The 23,598-nt window shown below is 32.2% G+C and overlaps 1 protein-coding gene across 1 annotated transcript in view; it reads left to right on the top strand.

Annotated features, from left to right (window-relative positions):
* The first annotated feature begins 475 nt into the window (after positions 1 to 475).
* LOC121124652 (serine/threonine-protein kinase 32A) overlaps positions 476 to 23,598 on the top strand; it is a 64,385-nt gene continuing 41,262 nt past the window's right edge. Inside the window, exon 1 of the mRNA XM_040719833.2 lies at positions 476 to 689. The gene's annotated coding sequence lies outside the window, so the exon portion shown is untranslated. The remainder of the gene's footprint in view (positions 690 to 23,598) is intronic.

The following is a 23,598-nucleotide window of genomic DNA, read 5'->3' as shown; positions in this document are numbered from 1 at the left end:
TACAAATTGATAGCTTTGATTTAAAGGGGGGACCTATCGGGGCAAATATAAGTGTCTGCAATAAAATAAAGATTCTAAAATCTAGCTGTAGCTCTTAACCATCAATACTCATCCTAAAGATTTGAATAAAATGACTATAATTAAGTCAAATATCTCTATGAAGTATTGGGCTGTATTACATTCTGTATTTAGAACTTTTTACGGGATTTTCTCTTTTTCTTGATGGTGGTTCTAGGTTATTTTTATGTTAATGCATCACAAATATATGGGTCGTAAAATTAAAGGAAGGAACCTATGAGTGTTAAATGTACTTTGCTCTGAAATTGGTTATCTACGAAAGAGGGCTATACAATAACATACAGGAAGGTAACATTTATATGAAGAACAAGTTAGAAAGAAAGCCTTCTTTCTCTCTGACTACGCTACTCATCGTTCTCCTATATATGATGTGTATTATTTTTGTTTTTTCCCCTCTAAATCGAACAGTTTTAAAAATTGTTTCGCCTTATACGAAACATTTTTTTTTTCAATTCATAAAATCCAAGTTATTCTTCTTGAGTGATAAAATATACAAAATTATATTGGCAATAAAATCTGTAGAGTCTTCAAATTCTTTCATTTCCAATACATAAAAACTAAATTAAATACAAAACTTTATTGGATCGTCGCATCAGTAGTCAAATGTAACGGTAAGGCATGTTGTATGTGGGCATTGGCTATAGTTGTATAAAATATGTAAAGAGTTTGCAAGCCATCTATGCCGCCACATTGGTTGCTCTCTTGGGCAAATCCGGACACTTGGTCGCTGATATATTTTTTTGTTCGATAGCCTGTTTAAACCTGCACCAGTTGGAAAAACGTGATTCAATTGCATACAATTAGAATCCACGTTGGGAGCGACAATATAACAAATGCTCAAACTCTGGGGCTGAGAAATAAGTTCTATTTTAAGGTTAAGAGGGAAATTGAAGCCTCCAAAAATGATGTAGATGAATTTCCGTCCCATATCATGGTTCTTGGGGTGGTAAGCTCATAAGACACCGTCATGCTTCCTCATGTGTTCACCAAGGCCTCAGGGGCACACACTGATGCCTACCTGAAAGTGAGAGACCAAAGGTTAATCCTGGGATCAAAATGGTTGTCAATGGGAGGCCGAACATGTGGAAACAGGGCTTGTCTCCCTTCCACACCTAAAAAAAAAGTCCTGAATGGCTCCAAGACAATTTTGACGAATACATCTCGCAGGATTTTGGGCCTCCAAGGTCACCGTATCTGAATATCAGCCACCAAACAAGCCCTCTTAGACACCCAAGACGAACTTATCAGTCGGATCACAATTAAACTCTTGGATTTACCAAGGGACCAAGTAAAGAAGGCCTTTTTGCGTTTTTGGCTTTGTAAACAGACTATAATTGAGGCTGAAGGTGATTTAATTGAATCCATCAAGATTACAGATTCTGGTTTTATTTTTTTAAATCTGATAACAGGCTGGAAAGAAAATTGCATTGGAATATATCCTTTTAACGGCAAAGACAGCTTGCGCACTCTGTATATTGGCCATTTTAAAATTATATGAAGAAATTTAGTTATCATGTATAAATATAAATTTATGGCTATACTTTTAATAAAATATTACAAGGCAATATTAAAATCCATTATCCAATAAAATACTATTTATAATTTTAAAATCTTGAAATATATAGTATAAGTAATTTCTTTAAATTTTTGGGAGAAAAAATATAATACTGATAGTTTGAGAGGACTTAACATATATGTAACAATTGCTGTGTTTGACTTATTTGGCTAATTATCTGATGATTTATTGTCTTTTTCTGTCTCTTTCTGGACGAAAGGCTGCATGATACAATAAAAATAACAAAGTGTTCTTTGTAAACTGTAAAGAAGACAGGCTTGACTCAACCCTCAGAATACACATAGATGTGAGAGGATCAGTAGCATTTAATCGATTTCGTCTCCATTGGACACCTCTTCAGAAATAATAATATAACAATATTTTTAAATTCTCAAGTTTTCATAAAAAATAGATGTTCTTCCTTTTTCTGTTTGTACAATAACCTATTTTTAGGAATTTCAATTTTTTGGGGGGCATTTTCAAATCGACAATTCTGTGTGACGTGATCAGACCCGATTCAGAAGATTATTGTCTTTGTTGGACTAGCAAAGAGTACAACTTGCCTATATCCTTGCTAGATACAGCTTGGCATTTTGGTTTATTTCCCTTCTTTTTACAACTGATTGCAGCTCTGCACCCAATCATTCTTTAACACCCCCAAAATTTTCTTCTTAAATAAGGGTTTTATTTATATTGATCATAATGCACATCAGAGTTCAAACAATATAACATGTTGGGAGGAATTGTGTTACTAAAACAAAATTTACCTTAAAATTAGATTATCTAACAACCAAGAAATAACAAAAATAAAAGTATTGACTAACTTATTAGTAATTTAAAATGTTAATCTCTTCATAAACTGCTCAAAACGCCGGAAGATCCTCTTCAACGTCGAATAACATCGGAGGGAATCATAAATACGATACCGAATCATCTGGGTCTACGCCTGGAGATGCCATCCAAGTTTGGGATTTTGAAATAAAAAGCTGAATATCTTGCAGAGGCAGATACAATTATTAACCTTAAATCTTGCCTGCAAATATTTTGACACTTAGTTAGCTTTGATGCGATGAGAGCCTTGTTACATAACAAAGCAAAATGCATGACTTGACAGTGTGACAATTTTCTGGACGACAGATCTAATAAAATTTAAGTTTTATTTTTTTCCCCATTTTGAGGTTATTATTTCTATGTTCAATGATAAGAACTCTTTAAGTATTCCACAAAAGGTCAATCAACGAAAGAATCCAGAATATTATTAAAGAGCTACCTGCAGTCCTTACAAGGACTATAAAAAAGAGGCAATTTGGGAATATGAGGAATTGTTAAGTAAATAAGATTTATAAAAATGATTCGTATTATTTTGTTGCCAGTATTTTTCAGTATGCTCATTCTTTATTTATTCTGATAATACCTTTTTTAGGATTTATTTGTATATTCATTTATTTTCAACCGATATTTAATTAATCTAATTAGCTCTTTTAAAAGTCTGGCCTTTGTTTTTCTTTTTTTTATGTGAGACTTTTCTTTTTTTCAATATATAATCAGATAGCCATTTTATGCACCTCAGTAAAACTGATTGATACATATTTGTAATTATCTTGCAAAGATTATTTATAAAGAAAGGATTTATTTTTTGTAGCAGTCTTATATTCATACAAGTATTATTAGCATTTCAAATGATATTTAAGAGTTCAAAATGAATGGAATATATATCATTCAAAAATAAGACACAGTTTAAATTACACAATTGTTATAGTCATTCAACAAGCATTAATTTTAGGGATTTAATATCTATCCAGTTCACTAACCATTTTATAAAATGGATTCTTACTATGTGAGGGTTAAATTGTAAGGATAACTCATGTTGATTACCTGTTTATTTTTGTGTTTCTTTACATATTAGCAGGCTATACTCTATACATATCAGCATGTGCACTCTATATATATCTTTGGGTAGTTTGGGAATATATCTATACGAGTAAGTATATTAAATCCAAATATCTGAGTGTGTGAGTGTATTTGTCCGAGAATCCCGCCAAAACAAAAGAATTGATTTGGGTAAATTTTTTCTTATAGCTTCTTAAGGCTCCACCGACGGTTTTGGTAACAATTTTTTAGTCTTCGAGGCCATGGTGGCCTTTAAACAGCATTGTTTTTAAAATCATTTTATTACTAATAACCAACTTTTTCATTTGAAACAAAAAAGATCTAAGAATTCTTTTTTTTTAAAAGGAGGTTATAAGGTTTAGAGAGAAAAAAAAGATCAGGGAAAAGGACAAAATATTTTTGACATTAATATGAAACAGGAGCAAATGATGAGTATACTTGAATTTTTGTTTATTCTCTAAACCTTATAATCTCCTCTTAAAAGAAGGAAAATATTTCAAAACTAATTTTAATTTCTTTATTTGTCAGTCAACACAGGGCAAATCTCCTTTAAAAAGAGGGTACAAGGATACATACCAAAACCGATATGCAGTGAGAGTAATTTAAAAAAATGTATTTTTTTAATTTTTTTGTTTTAAATTAAGGATAAGATTCTTTAATTAATTTTATTTTCTTAATTTCCTGGTCAACACCGGCCAAATCTACTCAAGTACAGACTGAAAATAAAAAAATTCAGAAAAATTTGAATTTCCACTATCAATTCTACATATTCTATTTTTAGCCATTTATGTGGCAAACTTTTAATGCAAAAACTGATAATAAAACAATTTTTTGCACTTTTTATACAATTTGTTCCCCTCCATTCGAAATGATGGATTTAATACGGGGTCAAACAGAAGCACTGCTGACGTAGATGAAGTCCAAGGACTTGTTGTTCCACTCCTACAACATCACGATCTTTGGGACATCGACATTCGGGTGAGAAGTCTTGTTCATCTTTCCCTGCAATAGGTACTAAAAAGCGAAATCCAGGGGTTCCCGTCAGGTGAGGCTGAAGATCAAAAGTCTCCTTGTCAAAAGGCAGTCATGTTCCCCCTTCAGAAATTCTACACCTTCTTGGGTCTGTGTGCTAGGGCCTGACCATGACCTGAGCTGGATGTTTGATCCTGAAGGCTCCCTCGACCTGAGAGATGAGCTCTTGATTCTGCCAAGAAGCGGTCATTTCTCATCTTCAGAACAACGTCGTCCACTGGGAGGATCTTCTTTTCGGAGATCGACTTGTGTGTGGAGGAGATTGCCCACACTCTGATTCTTTGCTTGTTGCTTGGATATTTTTGATAGCACAACAAGAGAACAAACATAAAATGGTAGCTTTTTCTGAGCACTTTTGAATGGCACCAAGTACAAAATTTTGAGACATTTAAAACTGAGGCTACACGACCTCGAAAAGTTTAGTATTTTTGAGTCCTCACCCAGTTTGTGTTTTAGTTCAGCCTAAAAACACACAAGCAAATTACTATATAATCCTGCTGCATTCTTTAAAAAAATTATGTCCCACAATCACAAACTAATATCAGAAATACATTTTTCTGTATAGACTCATATGTTTCCTTCTCCTTGACACAAACATACAAACACTCAAACTTAATATTGTAACCTTGACAATTTGATGAATGTTTTAGTAAATGGTAGCTTGGCTGGCATAACGTTTAATTACATCACCCGCATCACCTTACATGGCCCGCATTGAAGGAATTGGTAATCTGGAGAATGAATTTTTCTTTTCATAGTTATTTTCGTTATTATTTAACTCGTGTTCACCAACTTCATTTCCTACTATATTTGAAACCTAATTGGGCATTATTGTGTACTCATAAAAGAATTGGAGTAACCTTGAGGATTTTTGCAGAGGTATAATTGAATGTCCTTGTTGAACTCCAAGTAGAATTGAAGATGAACATTGGAGTAATTCTTGCCAATGTCTTTGTTTCTTTCTCCCCCTTCCTCCCTTGTCACAGCTGATTGTATCTGATCTAATGAAACGTCTTGACAATTAATCTACTCTTCTCCCAAAAATTATTCAAATTGTCAGGGTTATCCTGTCTATTTTCACTTTTATTTTTTGACATGCCTAAAATACACGTGATCTTCATCACTACATATAAATCACAACAAATTATACGCATTACTTTCCATCATTCATGAGTACACACACGCGCTAAGACTTTTGCTTATATTTTTTTTTTCTCGAGAATGAAATAATAAATATAAAAGCCTTAGAAAAGAAGAAAAACTGTGTTTAGGTAACCAACAACAACAAAACTCAGAGGCTAAAGTATGCTTAAGATTTACAACTCCAAACATGCAACTGTACTTGAATAGCATTTTAGTTGCAGAAGTATTGAGTCATACAGGGTTTTTTTTTTTAAAAATAAAGTAAGAATAGTTCAATTTGAATAAAAGCTTCAACTCAATTTTGAATTTGGATAATCAATCAGCAAATAAAATAAATTATTTGCATTTTCCTACAATTTTTTGTGATTTTTCTTAATAAACATTATTTTAAGAATCATAAAGCTGCAGTCTATATTCCTTAGTTTCACATAAATGTTCCTCGATAAGTGATTTTACAAAAATAAATCACTACTCATCACTCTAATGGACGTTCATTATACCTAATTCATTTTTGTAGTAAGGGTCTAACAATGCTGCCTTCTGTTTGTAAAACCTATTATCCACATGTTTTACAGTTTTTTGCCTTGCCTCCTCAGAATAAATGATATTTTCCAGACTTTTTTGCTTTGATAAATTAGTCATGATCTCTATTATTAAGCAAATAAGGTAACTTGATTTAATCCTCCCTAATTAGCTACTTAGTTAATCTAAGTAGATTTTACAATTACAAAAAACAGTGTTTGCTAACATGTGGCTAATAAGTTTTAAAAACAGAGGGTAGAATATTATTAGTAAAGAAGGGATCTGTCTAAAGAAAAAACAAACACTAGCAATTGTAAAAGGAAAAACGGTTGATGTGTGTGCTCGTGTTTTCTTTTTTGTTCATTATTTAATGGGTAGTCGTGAGGCTAACTTCTACCTCAGACGTAAGCATTATCAACTATCTTTGCTATGAATGGATTTAAAAATGTATAATAAATATAAATAGAGTAGATTAAGAAATTAGAATTAATGCTACATGGAACTGTCTCGTTTTTTCTACAATTAATACTGTTTGGTATGTTATAGTCGGAAATCAATTGGCATGTTCTCTCTTTTTTCTTCTCTAAGCCTTATAATCTCCTTAAAAAAAGTGTGCAAAGATACATACTGACATTCAGATATAATAATTCCTAGAACTTTACGGTCTTTTTTGTTGAGTAATCACTGGTGGGTCAAAAAAGTTGTTTTTTACAAAAATGCTATTTTAAGTCCACCATAGCCTTGAAGCCAAAAAATGTTTGCTTTGCCAAAATTGTCTCTGGAGACTTAAGATGCTAAATGAAAAATTTTGAGCAAAATATATTTCTTTACTTGGCTGTGAATCCTGGATATACACACATACATTTTCGTTTAATATATAGATTACAATATTTTCCCTGTCCTAATGCTATTTTAAATGTAAAAGGTTCTCTTAATCTACGTAATTCCTTTTTTCCCCCAAAAATCATAAAACAAGAAGATGATATTAACAAGAGTCTTAATTCAGTTATCTTATAATGTCTTTCTATAGCCTTATCCTCCCGCTTTTAAACAAATCCCATCTGTAATTATGAAAATAAACTCCAGTTGGCTCACTTGGTCTTTGAGGAGGTTCAAAGAGCTTTAATTTCATTAGGTAATCATGAACTGATCAGAAGATTAATTACTCCTTTGACCCTGAGAAACAGGGCATTCCCCTCAACAGGCACCCAAAATTTGTAGTCGAAGGGGCTGGCATCAGGCTGTAAGGGAGCCCAAAGTATAAAATAAGAACCATTAATTAATTTCAATCCCTCAACCTTAATTAATTATTGAATTATTCAGTGTTCAGATTTCAATGGACCAAACGGTTTATATCGTCACAGTAAGAGGTCATTTAATTTTGAGAATCCAAGATAATACTAAACGTAAAAATTTCACAATTGACCATAACTTTAGACCAGATCAAGAAAAATATCTCCATTTGATTTTAGGCAAAGGTTTTCTGCTCTACCGAGTGCCCATTCCTGCTGTTAATGTTAATATCAGAGCTGGCTGTAAGATTTATTTAAAGTTATTTGTTTATGATATTGAGGGCCTCGATCGTTTCTGAAACTTCACATTGATTAAGTTGTATAAAAAACCCTTTAAATATTCAACTTGAAATAGGATCCCTCTTAAATGTTTTGTTATTCCTCTAATTTAAACCTAGACAGAGGGTTTAAAACACCAAAAAATAAAGGTATCTTTAAAAAAATGTCATATTAATAAAAATATTTATATTTCGGAACTTTTATACATATGATTGCTGTATTCGAGAATCTGGTTTGAATATGTTTAATTGTTGAACCCTCACATGAATTATCTTTTCTATTGGAGGAACTAAAATACCCAAGAAGTTCAGCTGCCAGTATCCCTCCTACAAACTTTAAATAACTTTTGTACTAATATAGAACAGTAAAAGCAAGCGTACGTGTTGTAAGTATGCTAAATAGGTATTACTTAATTTCTATACATGTCATTTATAAACTTTAATGATTATTCTTTTGCAGAAACATATTTCTTTATTAATTATATTCGATAATGATCATTATAATAAATACTACGTAGAAATGTGTGGTTCGAATCTTTACTCTTATAAAAGTTAAAATAAATTAAACAATAAACGAACACGACAGTAACTCTAATGGAAAAACTGCTAATCACTTTTCCGTTATCAATTAATTATAATTAGACTTAATGTATTAATCATATTGAAAAATACTCATGGATTGACGAGCAAACATTATATCAGGCAAAAAATAAATACCACTTAAGACAATTAATGTTAACAAAATTAAATATTCCAATGTTAGTCTTTAATTTCATTTTTCTAATAACATGATAAGGATATAAATGGTGCAAAAACGCTGGAAGGTTGTCTCTATGTCTCAAAAGTTACTTAAATCTGTGAACCTAATGCGCTCTGCCAATAACAATGTTTCAGATATCTTACTTATCTCTTTAGACCTGTTCAAATTTTAACTTTTATTTTGAAACCTTTTAAAATTTGACTTTATCCTGTTTTCTAAGGTCTTTAAATACTAAATATGTCAGTCATTTGGATATTAGACCAGGGCTATGCCTACCACATGGGCCTTGAAAGTTATTTTTGATGGTTCTAAAAAAAGGCAAAAAAACGTGATTGTTTGGATTTTTTGCTTATAGCTTCGCAATGGTCTATCGTATAGCATTGATATGGTTATCAAATCAAAGCCAATAAAATGTGCTTAAATCTCATATAATAAAGAATAATCTAATTATCAAAAAATGCATTTTTGCGTGGAACAAATCTAATAATTCTATACTGATAAACAATATAATATAACATACTAAACATAAATTTATTCTTAATTGTTTTAATTAGATTTCTTGAAACTTATATATTTATTTCTGTGGTATTCCACAGCTTTAAGAAACAGTTTCTCTGCTTTTGGTCGGTGGTAATCCTAGTTGCAAGTTCACTTATGAGTTTTACGCCTATTTCAGCAAAATCATTGGTCAATTTTTCCGACTTCATAAACGCCCATGCTGCTCTGTAGTTTTAATGATTTTCCCTGGTATCATCCGGTGTAATCGGAATAATCACTTTTCAATGCTTTATTGGCATTGTCATGCTCTCATGTGAACTGAATAAGGCGAATGCTACTAATTCCTGAGTCATATATGTATCAATCGTTATTTTTCATTTTCTTCAGAAAAGAGATTGCAAGTTCATTATAATATGTTGATAGTGAAGCTAAGCTTGTTCTTAATCAATTGCAAATGGGGAATTGGAGCATCGGCAGTAGATTTTGCTGTTATTTAGTGCTTAGTATAAAATAAAGCCAGGAATTAATTAAAAACGACTGACCTATTTAGTTTTTATTGACCTTAGAAAACGGGATAAAGTCAAATATTTAAAGGTTTGAAAAGAAGTGACCATTTGAAAAGGTCTTATGTACATGGTAAAGCTGTTTCCACTGTCCTTTTTAAATAAAAAAACTTCACTAATCATTTAGTCATTTCATCATCATGAGCGAGCAAAAAGCAAAATGACATCTCATTTCAGATCTGGAAAACATACTTTAAGGAGAGAGAAGTTCTTGCTAAATTCGAAAAGGAATATAAAGAAGCATTATCAATGCTGGACAGAAAATTGACCAGGAGGCAATTATAAGGTGCTTAGGTAAACTATCTTGCCATGGTTGAAGACGAACTATCGGGAGGGTAACTACGTACGGACTCATTATGGTTCCCCTTCTCACACGTCCGCCAAGTTCCAAAAGTTCTGCACATCTAATATGGGTCGATTCTGGGCCATGAGATATGGCCCCTTCCTCACCAGATTTGAACCCACTGGACTTTTCTATATGGGTCACTTAAGAGAGGGAAACCAATAAGACCTCTCAGGCAAATATGGACTTACTGAAGTCCTCTATAGTAGCTACATGGGACAGCTTTTCAGATGAGTTTTTCATCAATTCCTGCATTGCCTTCAGGTGCCATGTAAAGGCTGTGATTGATAATGAAGGTGGTCATATGTAGTAAAAACTTTTTCCAATAGCCTTGTTCACATGTTTTATTATCAATATATTTTTTTTGCATATTATGGAAAAATTATTGATGTAGTTCCAATTCTGTCTATGGAGTCCATATTTTGCTGTTCTACCCTTTACATTATCTTAGAATGACCCAAATACAGATAAAATGCTATTTTATATTCAAAAGTTCATTTTGACGGCACTATGAAACAGTCTAGGTTGCATAAAAGGTGAGGTCCAAGTCCTGTACGGTCCTATTCGCCATCATCGTACTCTCAGGGCGATACTTGGATACTTTTGACATGTGCTTTGTTGGATTCGCCTCAATGACCTCTTCAGGCCAGTTGTGAGCATCAGGGTTCTTTCCTTGTCACTTCAGAGGTTTGGGGGCCTCCTGGTGACGTCATCCGACTCCTTCTTACGCTTTAAAAGATCGTATACGGTGGTCCTGGGATACTTGGTGGATTCAATCCCAGCCCTGACACCGTTTCCACACGAGCCATTTCAGTAATAGTCGTTTTTTGCATCACTTTGATGGTTGATATGGATATTTTGCAGCGAAATTGGAACTAAATGGTGGCTAAGGCTCTCAATCTCGCATATTTGCCCATTAACTCGAGTGCAATATCCTCATTATTCATCTTTGTGAAATCAAACTTTGTGCAAACATTTCAAATATAACATTTATGGACACCCATGCGTTATTCGGCATGTCAATGGCTTTAGCGTGTCTTATTTTTAGAGTGACGGCTAATGTTATGAAGGACCCAACTTGTTAATAAATACCTCATGTGTAAATTATATCTTCTGTCTCCCTCTCACCTTCTCTTCACGGTCTACAAGGTATCCATCAGCCATCACTACTGGCGTCTAGATAAAACTTTTTTATTTTCTAAGTACTTGTGACATTTTTGGTGAGAGTAAAAAAAGAAAAGATAATCATTTTTGTATTAGAAATTCAACCAAGAGCCCCGATAGAAAATCCGTTTACCTTTTTACATAATTTATGTAACAAGCCAGTTTAAAAATTCTAATTGCGCTACTGATTAACACCAATTCATTGGTATTACTACTTATGAAAATGAATGGCGTTAGTTATTATATTATTCGAAAAAAATTGGCTTATACATATTATTTATTGTAGCAGGAAAGACTAGATGGACATTTTGAATTGCACTTAACTTTCTTTTATATGCAAAGACGCCTATTATTCTGTATTGTAAAAACAATTTCCACATCTTTGCCCGCTTCCTGTAGATTAAAAAATAGCTGCTGTGCGAAGAAAGAATTTACGGTCAGGGACATCTCCAATTCTTGTGACCGGGCATATAGTTGTTTAAAGGTTCCTTTTGTTGTTCCATGCATGTCAACTCTACCTTCCGTTATGTTCATTGCAACAACTAAGAGGTTACACAATTCACCCTGAACATTGGAACTCCTATAGTTGCATTCAATGGTGCAAGAGGATTTTTTTGTCAGAATCTCTTAATTTTTGGTGCCTGCATCTCGAGGCTCTTTTTTAATATCATTTTTATTGATGGTCTTCTTTATATTAAAGCAAACATTGCACAATATGTTCACCCCACCAACTTTTACTACTTTAAAAGGAATGTACATATTGTCCACGTTTTAGTCTCAATTTTGGTGTTTTTAATATATGCAGCAAATGTCAGGAGAAATTAGTTTTTCAAGTATCCACAGAAGTAGAAGGGTTTTCGATACCAAAAAATAATAACTGATCTGTTTTCCTCCGTCATAGGTTGGATTTCATACATAAATTTTATAAGGAACTGTAGTTCTGATCTACTATTTCTTTTATCTCTCATGTTATATGAGTGCTGGTTACTATATTGTTGAGTTTTTCTTCAGTCTCTACATCTTGAAAAATGTCATCAGGTAGAAATGACGTCGAAAGGCTAACTTTTGCCTTGCAGCCGAATAGAGATTCGTATGGAAACCTTTTAATACAAGAATGAAAGGCTGTCCAACGAATCTTAATCCCTCACTCAAGCGAGTTTTTCTATTTAGCATCCAAGTGTACAAAATATTCTCAGTGTCTTAATTAGATCGTTCGACACTCCCCTTACTTTGTGAGTAGGGTGGCTTCCTATGGATTGTTTTCAAGGCCGGCCAATACTCCTTTAGACTAATTAGCACTTTGTCTACAAATTATCGGCCATTCTCGGGCTGAAGAATAGCTGGAGCAGCGTAAATATGTCGAGGAGCTTATATGGTACTTATTACGCCCTCTTTGATCACAATACCTTGAGAACCACAAACTTAGTGAGATGTTCTTGATACACCATGATAAATTTGTTTTCTTAATCAGGATGGCCTAGAAAATCCATATAATCAACTTGACAATGACAGTTGAACTCAGAAGATATCATTGGCTTAACTACAATACCTCTTTTGCCACCTTTTTGTCTTTTTCTGGGATGGCTCACATAGTTGAATAAATAGTTCAACATCCTATCGATATTGCTCTTTATTTTTGAGCAAGTTCTTTCAACATTTTGTCTATTCCATCATGACCGGTAGCAAACTGAGTCCTATCTAGAATGACAAGTAACTCAGGGTCTGAGATATAAAATGAATATTAATGAATTTTCTTTCAAAGGATATATTATTTGGTCTTATTCCCATTACGTTATAATGTTTAAGAAGCCAATATACTCTTGGTGTCCTCTTAATGATTGCCTTCACTTTTTTCATTTCATTGTATCTAGTTTCAGAAATAGAAAGAGTATTAATAGCAACGTTGGCTCTTACTTGAAACAGTCCATGGTATAAACGTTGTTGCATGCTGGCCTGGAGTTGCTCATACTCGTGTACTACACTGTCTTCCTATACGGGTACTAGAAACCACGGGGGAAAAAAGGCTTAGAAAATATTTTTGTCTATCAATTTTGAAAATAAATATATTACGTAAGTTCCAGATAAACAGGGGTGGGGGAGCCGTGTTAAACACAATCGTACCCCCAAATACTATTTTAATTACCTGGTTCCTTTGTCTTACTTTTCTGATAAAAATAAATGTTTCTTTTGTTTGATGTACTTGATATAAAAGTTTAGTGAAGGAAAATGATACTCATTATTTTAAAACACATCAAATATGACGTCATCAAAAGTTATCCTTACAAGGTATAACTTATAAGGATATAAAGCAAATTCAAGCCTGAATTACCTAGGTTGCCCATATAAAAACTTTTGGTCTCTTCAAATATATTTAAACCCTAAGGCTTGGGGCAATTATTATTATATTTGAAAGTAATCCCCCCCCCTATGTCCAATTCAAATGCTTTAGTTCATTCCAGCTCAATAACATTGTAATCAAAATATGTTGTTGATTATAAGAAATAAGTTAATGCGAACAAAACACAAGTACTTTTCCTTTGTATTGTTATTTAGAGTCTATAACTCATACGTATATCATTATTTGCCTACATGTGGTCCATGCTTTATATAAAATACCTAGGTAATCTATAAGATGTCGTTTATTATATAGTTTTCCAGAAAGGATACATCACCTAGACATTATATATAATGCCAGATTTTCTTATTCTGCCGCTAACAGAGTTATACAGAATACAAATGTTGACATTAGCTTATGATTTGTACCTATAAAGACAAAAGTTGACTTTATGTAGATTTTTTACTTTGTGTTTCATCTATGTAAAGTATTTTCTATTGTAAAAAAATATTATCAGAGAGAGCGTTGACCAAAAGTGTATTTTGCTTACATACGGATTTGACTGTATTTGAAAATATCTTATACGAGATGAAAATACTAATTCCTTATTTATCATTGTGTCATACTACTATTTTTTTTATGGTCCTCTTGTTAGAAAATTAGTAATTAGCTAAATGACACATCTGCTACATAGATCTGTGCCTAGTAATTTTGTCATACACCATTTTTTCTTAAAGCTGTTTTGCCTAAATAATATTTTACTTGAGTTTTTAGGTATAAATAAGTTTTATCCTTCGTAATTCTATACTTTTACTTCTAATTTATGTTCCGTTTGAATGTTTTAAATCAAAATATGTATTAATTTAAAATGCATGAAATTGTTTTTTTCATATGGAATAATAATAAAATTAAGTTTTTGCCTTATATTATGCTTGTTCGTCAATGCATTCGTCATTTCTAATATGAATAATATATCATGTTTAATGACAAATAAAAACGGAGAATTGATTAGCATTTCTTCTGTTTGAAGTGTTCCCCTATCATTTTTTTTCTTCTTATACTAATTTTATAACCAATTTCCTCTTTGGTTCAAATTCGTTAATTGATGATGTCTTTTTTTTAAACTGACCCCCCAAAAAAAAAAAAAAAATGTCTCTAAGTTTTGTTGTAAAGAAACATATTTGAGAAATTTATATTTACATAAATGGACAATGGCGAAAATCTCTCAAATAACCATCCCAAATTCTTCATCAAAATGAAGTAAAATAAATATAACTCAGTCCTTTTTTTATTATTATTATTTTTTTATGTTGTGAGCAGCTTCACTTATGAAGCAAGTGTACCTTTCTCTTTATTTTTTTTTAAAGAATGAGAGTTTTTTCAGCCTACATAAGTATTTTTGTTGCAAAGTATCATAGATCAAAGGCGTAGATACTATGTATGTTTTTATAAACTAATTAAGATACAAATCTTATGTAACTCAGTTATTTTTCTTGACTTTACATTAATACTTAAACCTAATTTATTTACATATATACATAAGTGAGTTATATATTTGTAATTAGAGTTTGATAAAATATGATGTTAACACGTATGAGATTGTTTTCTTTTGGGTAATCTGAAGTGTGTTTTATATTTTGCAGAACAGTTACTATTATTCTTTAATTCTTGAAGAGAAAAAAGGTAAAATTATCCTTCATGGCCATGATTGTTTAGTTCTTCATGGCCCTAAAATATACATGGATCCAGAAGGTGTAGCTCAAAGGGTCGGTGGCTGATGAATATGGCAGCGATATTTATTTTTGCCATAAATGGAATTAGTGCTCAGCCATCTTTGAGCAGCTTTGTTAGTCTGAAAAGGACCACATTATTGTCCAGAAATTATCCCAGACCCACAAGAGGAAGTGAGCCTCCAGATTTTATTTCCTGCATCAAGAAGCGAGCGGATCTTCACAAGATATTTTCTTGATAACTTAAAAAAACAAAAAAAAAACAGAATTTCTACTCAATATTGTGAAATGTTCACCATTTCTACCATTATCTATGTCTGTCTCTGAAAAACTAAGCCGAGTCTCTAAATTGAATAGAGGATCGACAACAGGGTAATTCTCGTCCATGTCCTTGTCACATACTGAGTGAGATTTTTGGATATTTACTTTCATTTTAAAGCTGTTAGCAGCTAATTCCATGAAACAAAATGACTGTAAAGGTTCTCTTCTCAAATTGTCAAGAGCACAATGTTGATTTTCCATTTCTTTTTTTTAAACATACCGAGTTGTCATACACTGTACAACTGTATTCCCGAAAATTCCCACCAGTCTCACTCTATATGAATCAAGGACAAAGGCAGAAATTACTCTGTTTTCGGTGCTCGATTCTACTATGAGTCCAATTATGGCTTACATCTTTAACGACTCATAGTTACTCTCCTTCCCTTGTTGTTACAGTTTATATTAAGATATTCTCTTTTTAAGAATACACTAAATAGTCTAACAGCTGAATACATGACGCTACTTTACTAAACAAAAATGTATAGGGTATTTTGTTATCAGCTTACATCTTTCTCCCTAATCAATTCTCTGAACGTTGATTGGTTGTGATTATAATCAATTTTTATTCAGCTGTTGACATTTCTCAAGAATTATTGAATAATAATTCCATATTTGATAAGACTTGGCTAACTACCATTTGATTTGAGATCTTCTTTCTGTTTATTGCCATGTCCTTACCTATATTGTGGGATATAATTAAAATAACGACCTGGATTATCTCCTTATTCTCCACCATTTTTATAAAAAAATGGATTTTTTTTTCCTTAGAGTTATTGTTTGGCCAAATCTTCCTCATTTTGTTCTTATGCTTTCGGAAGAAAATAATAAAAAAATATATATACAGCTTTGAAAATAAAAAATGTAGCAATATTTTTGTTGGTTTTTATATAATGCTCCATTGTTTGGTCAGATGGAGTTGCATTTATTTAGTAAAAGGTAACATTATAGTGTTGCAGTTACTTCATCTGGCACTATGAATAGTCTTTGAGTAGTCCATTAAAATTGAGTATACAGGTGTACAATCTATCTATGTCGCCACTTTGACTCGCTCTTTTTGGCAAAACCTGCATCCGTTAAAAAAATGGAATGGATTGACCAAATATTTGGAAAAGGGACGGAGCCTCCCTTGGAATCTACGCCGGGACCAACAACATAACTCTGGGACGCAGTGAAACGTTCTTTCGTAAGGTCAGGAGAGAATTTGAGGCCTCTAAAGGTCATGCAGACAAAGTTTCCATCCCACGTCTTGGTATTTGGTAGTTAGCTCTGAAAGCCTCATCATACTTCCTCATGTCCTCATCCAAGGCCTCAGGCTCAGTACTGTTGCCTACTTGGACGTGCAGGACCAAGGTGAAGCCCTGAATCAACATGGCTGGCAATAGAAGGTCTTAAATGTAGCAAAATGACTCGGTTTCCTGCCACACTTTGATAAAAAAGTTTCAAATGGCTTCAAAATAATTTTAACAAATTCATCTCACGAAACTTTTTACTTTTCAACTCGCCAGATCTGAATTCGATAAAGTTTTTGTGTAGGGGCGATCGTACGGCAAACCGATAGAGTCCCCTACAACACCAGATACGATCTTATCAGCCAGATCAATAAGGAATTTCAGGATTTGCAAATGGTCTCTTTAGTTGAGGCTTGATCCACAGGTACCTGGCGCATCCCGTATATATTTCCTTCTCTAGGAACGACCAAACGCCCACCTATGCTCATTAAGTTCATTGATTAATTTATCCCGAGTGCGTTATTCTATACTGTTCAGGTTGGCAACAACAACAACAAAATATCACACGCTATAAAATACTTAATAATTACATGCTTAGTCATATTTTTCTATTGAGACGACAAAAAAAGTGAGTATTTAATGTTTTTCTAGAATATATATATTCGCTGAAACGGATTTTCACAAAATAAATGATCAATCTTGTAAAGTTGCAAAACAATGTATAAACATTTTATTCGTTAAATACATATAAATCATTCTAAAAATACAAGGACCACAACGGCTTACCAAATAAAATATTTGGGAATGAATAGCTCAATAAATCTAAGTCATTCGGTAAAGGAATAGGAATTTGTCAATTTATTTTAATTTCGTGGCTATTAAGTTTTTTGTTTTTTATGTATATAAAACCGTTTTTATCTTGTTTTTACCTAACGTCTATACTAGCGGTAGTTATTAGGTGTCAACGAATAGCCAAGGATTCACAATCCTAAATAGATGTATTTTCTTTGGTCCTAAAATATATTAAACTCATGCATTCTCATACGGTATAAAAAAGGGGTCTTTAAATGTTCCTTTAATTGGTAAGATGGAAAAGTACAGATTAAGTGCTATAAAATTTTTTATCATTTGAACTAAGAATTGCCATTGAAATCCATACTCTTATATGATTCGGGTTGGAAATTCTAATCACTTACAACTTACCAATACATTTTCCGAATTACTTTCTATTTTTCATGAGCAAAACCACTCGTGGTTATACTTTATACTTCTATGTTATCTCCTCATTAATGAAAGAATAATCATAACAGATCACTCTTCAGGTGACGAACAGCAACAAAAACTCTCAGACTAAAAAATGTTCAAAATTTAATATTCTAAATATGTAGACTTCTCTTTTTTTTTCCTGAATATGAGGCGCTTTGCTTTAAGTACACACACTCGTTGCTACACTGTTATTTTTTAGATCAAATAAAAACGCACCAATCCAAAGGTCAGAAGTCCGCCATATTCAGTCAATTTATTTTAAGATACTAATATTGGCCCCAATACTTCCAATTTTATAACAATCTATTTTTCATTATTTAAATGTAAAATCAATTTTAGTGAATTTACTTTACAATTTACGGGTCACTTCATTAGCTAATATTAATAATTTGTTAAGAGAAAATAAATGTAATCCACCCTTAATTTTTAGAAAAATCCAAAGAGAATTGGAATTGCAAATGTATTGCCCGGGCTGGGCTACATATTTACACTAAAATATACAAATTTTAATTAAATAGTTGGTGATATCGAATAAACTTTATTCCTTTTTCACAAGATTATAAATTATGAACTTCTTTTTTCGACAAAAAAAATTAAACTCAAGTGTTTATTACTTTTTTTAAAATATCCATCACACTTCATACTTAACAAAAAAAAACGATACATTACACAAATCTACCCATAAATGAATATTCAATGAGGCATGAGAGTTCTTCCCTTATTTTAGTTTTGTTCGTAGCTCATTCTTGTGGCCAAATAATACAGCTTCTTTCTTGATATATTATTTAATTTAATATAAGAAATCACCTCTTCTTCTCTGCAGCGTAATAGTAGATATTCTGATATTTAAAAACATGTAATATAGTTTCTTCACGTTATCAACATCAGTCGCTCAATGTTCAATTTTCAAGTGCATAAACATTGACAACTACTGCTACTTTCCTACTTTTGTTATTGGTGAAAATCAAATAATTTATTCAATAAGACAAAGACTTATTGCATATCTTATCGATAATATATTGGTAAAGTCTCAATATTACATTCGTTGATGAAGGTTATGTAGTAACAGATAAATAATGGTAAATAATCTCTTACAGGAAATACAGGGTGTGCAAGCTATCCATGCTGCTTCTTTGGCGCACTGTTTTGGGCAAATGTAGTCATTTAGGCGGATATTTTTTTTCTCTCGATAGATTGCTTATTTGATCTTGTACCGGTCGGTAAAAATAGTATCAATTGACGAATTCGTTAAACGTAATATTTGGAAAAGGTGAGGAGCCCTCCTTGGAATCCGTGTCTGGAGCATCAACATACCAATTACTTGGACGTGTAAGATACCAAGATGAAGTTTTAAATCAACGTGGTGGCCCGTGTGAGGCCTTACATGTGGCAGTAGGAATCTGTTCCCTGCCAAGACTAAAACAAATTCTAAAATGGCGCCAATACAATTTTGACGACTTCATCTCGGCAACTTTTGGCCTCCAAACTTGCCGGATCTGAGTCTGATAGATTTTCCAAATCCAACGACAAACCAACCGAACCCAGTGCAACACCAAAAAGAAACCCATAAGTCAGACCGAAAGGGAATTTCAGAATTTGACAAGGGACCAAGCGGCAAAGCCCTGCATGTAAATTAAGATCCATCAAGCTTTCAAAATTTGGTTTTATTCATTTAATTTGGTAACTAGTAGGAGAAAGAATGGTGTTTATAAAATAAAGTGTCGAGGCACAGATAGCTGGTGCACCCAGTATGTCATGTTGCATGGCTTTATGTCTGCTTGTCTATGCTTTTTGTTTCCTTAATTAAAAAATTGTATTACAGCTTTCTGACAAAATTTTAAAATCGATTTAACATGGACAGCTTATATACGTTAGATAAAGAGGGTATAATAATATCTAAGTGCATTAATTCACCCTACAAAATGACATGTGTATCAAACTTATACGAATATATATAAAAAAATATACAAATATTTTTTTTATTGATATGAGCAAACTTTTTGTAACAAAATATATTATTTGATTTATATTCGTTTTAAGTTTAATATATGGGTTGTCTCAATATAAAGTTCATCCTGAACAAAAGTCAAAATAAAGGGAAAATACATTAGACCAAAATTTCATAGGCCTATTTGAATCAAATATAGGCTTATTATTCAAATTTCTGGGATGTGTTAAGATATTTAATAATTATTTCCATAAAAAAACTTTTTTTTTGGTTTCAAAGACTTAAATTGAGCCGATATGTACTCGAACAAGCAATTAAATATGATTTGTGATAGAACATAAAGACAATCTTGAACAAAAATAGAGCTCCCAATATATGAGAGACGTATTTGAATCAGTTATAGGCTTAATATTTAAATTATTGGGAAGATATCCAATAATAGTCAATATTGTTTTGAGCAGGGATGTCCAACACATAGCCGTTGGGCCACATTACGACTGCTTAATGTTTTAGAGTGGTCCTCCTTTCATTCTCACTTGAAGTAGTATCTTTTGAAAAATCGTCCTTCAGTGAATTTATACTTTTTTGTAAACAAAATATATTTTTTATTATTTTAAATTAAAAAAACGAAGTATTTCGATCAAATTTTACAGCGGAGGATTTTTTTAAATTGGGATAGAACAACCAAGGGTGCCCCTCAAAGATGGAAAAGAGCAAAAACGCAGCTGTTCGACAGTCCTTTATAATAGAGACACACTTCAGTAAAACAAATTCAAACACACATGTGTATGTCCTTGAGAAAACAATATAAAATTACAGATAAACACAATACACGTGTTCTCTCTTCAGAAAATATTTTCTCTTTTAAATGTTTTTTCAATGGATTTGGAATACAAATTCCGAAAAAATTAAGTTTTGAAAAAAATATAAAATACTTGATATTTTTTTTGTGAAAAGCTGTGGATTTTTGCAATTATTTCATTACTTTTACTATTAACTATTTGTTGCAAAATACGAATTGAGATATTTCTTTATTTTTTTCCTCTCATGGCAACTTTTTTCTAATTTAATAAAACGTCATTACGGAAAAGCTGCTTTCCTCCCAAACATTTTTCAAATTGTCAGGGATAACACGTTCATTTTCTTTTTTTTATTATTACATATCGGTTGGTCATATTTTATACAACTCTATGCACATATACATTTATATAGTTCAACTTTAGCAAATAAAAATGTACATACTGTACAAAAAATTCCAAGTCAATAAATTACACGAATTGGAGGATAATTTTCTTTATATGGCCATTATTATTTGTAGGTTATATAATACTTAGTATGCATGAAGCACATACCTTTAATGATCATCGAAGTGCATGCACAATATTTAAAGTACTTACCTAAAACTCTACTCGCGCTCTTAAATACAACTGTCTCCAAAGAAGAAATATTTAATTATATTACAGGTTATACAAAGTAATTTGAAACCCCAAGTCCCTCGGGACTACCTTTTGAATTTTATAACACCTTTATTTGTCCTCTTTACACCGTTCTCCAGGATTTATTTGCTAAAATCTTTGAAAATGGTTTCATCCCAAGCCTCAAGAACACAAGAGCTATCACTCATATTCTGAGAAAGGAAAAGTGTAAATAAACGGATGTCATCAAGGCTAAGCTCTAAAACAGATGACCCTCCAATTATCTTTTTTATTGCTCTGAGTGGTGTGCCCTCAAGCCTGCGTAGGGAAAAATTGGTGGCAAGCAAAATTAAGAATTTTGCTCCTAAAATAGTTCAGACAAGATGTTCGAAATTCGGAGTTCAATTTAATCAGGTTATTTTGGATGTCATTCAAAAAAATAATTTACCACAATGGATGTAAAATTACTGCCACATAGAGTAGCCACATCGTCCATTCTCACAAATAATTCGGATTCTAATTCTGTTTTATGCTCCTTCTATTAGGAGATTCTAGAAACCTCAGAGCACCTATTATTCTAGTGTTCCTTCGTCACCCTTCTAATTTCTTGAGTGAATAAAAAACTACGGAGATTTCCTCTCCAAAAGAGATTGGTGAACGGGAGTCAACTATCTCAACAAAATGGAGATAGAGACAATAAACAATTCTCCATACAACAATTTATTTGGTATGATCCCTCAAAGTCATCTTTCCAATTAGTATCAATACCCATATACAGAATGAAATTATGGTAATGGAAAAATTCTAAACAATCTAAATCTTTTATCTTTTTATTGGTGATTTTACCTACAACTTTTTTTGTACAATATTTTAATTTTATTTTATAAAGTTTGTATCTTATTTTACATGTTTATATTTCTGCTTTGTTTTAAGTTGAGTCATTTTATTAATGGTACCGTTTGTGTATTATAATTTGAGTGTTGTAAACTTTAAATATTGAAAAAAAAAACATTATTTAAAGTAAAAAATTATTAAGTATAATTAACCATTTAATGAGTTGTATATTTACAATTGTAATAAATATGTCCTGCCGGTATACAAAGTAAGATTAATAGAAAATCAACATAATATGTAGTCCTCACAATTTGAACAATGTCCGAAAGGAAAACATCTTATCTGTCATAAACTTGAACAGAGGCGTCTGCAAGGCTCCCAAGCCCAATTTAAGGAATGTTTGTTTTTGACTGTAAAATGTATGAAAATCAAATTAAATTACAAATATTTTTTATAAAATAATTTAACTTTTTTGTGACTAGCTAAGTATTTTTAAATTCTTCTCAAACCGATTCTGAATAATACATTGAAGTATAAACAGAGACATTTAAAAAAACTAATGTCTCAAGAGTATTGTCACTATTTTTTTTATCTTCAATGAAGACAAATGTGTTATTTTTGAAGGAATCACAGTGTGCTCAAACATATTGCCTCAAATCGATATACATTTGACAAAGTTAAAAGAAAAGGAGAAAATCCCAATATATATATACGCTTTAAAAAAGGCTGTTGTGAGGCCTTTGCTTACAATACAATATTTTATAGGCTTATTTGAGTTAAGATTGAGGGTACTATGGGGGGGGGGGATCAAAAGTTGGCTGGTGTGGATCTTGTGAGATTGGCATCTGAGATCCTCGTAAATAAATTCCGTAACTATCTTGATATAATGACGTAGTTCAATGAACAGCGCACATGGGATAAATTTTTCTTCTGAACTCAATATGTATAAGTTTGTATATCAGTCTTTCCATGAGAAAAATAAATACTTTGTATACTTTTGAGAACTGAAAGACAATTCCTATACCAGATGGAGTAATTGTAATACTCTAATTTTAGTTATAGTTCAGGAGTGCAATCCCATCTGACCAATTAAAGGAACATTAAAAGAAGAAAATAAAACTGTCCTTTCACTGACTTCCAAGTTCCTTTCCAATTGGAACGAAGGAACTCGTCAGGGACTGGTCAAACCATGTTTCACACTTTTTTGATAAGCTCTGCATCCTTGACTTTCCAAGACCTCCATCACATCAAAATAGTCCTCACGGGGCTCATCGAATCCTACAGTTTCTTCCTATTTCCTAGATGTAATGCATTGTCAGCCCAGAGGTGTTAAATCTGCCACGGTTGATGATTTTTCCCAGATTATTAATTATACACATAACTTCAGCGCATTTCTGTTTTT

The sequence above is a fragment of the Lepeophtheirus salmonis genome, chromosome 9 (assembly GCF_016086655.4).
Source record: "Lepeophtheirus salmonis chromosome 9, UVic_Lsal_1.4, whole genome shotgun sequence".
NCBI lineage: Eukaryota > Metazoa > Arthropoda > Copepoda > Siphonostomatoida > Caligidae > Lepeophtheirus > Lepeophtheirus salmonis.
This window is presented reverse-complemented; position numbering and strand designations above follow the sequence as displayed.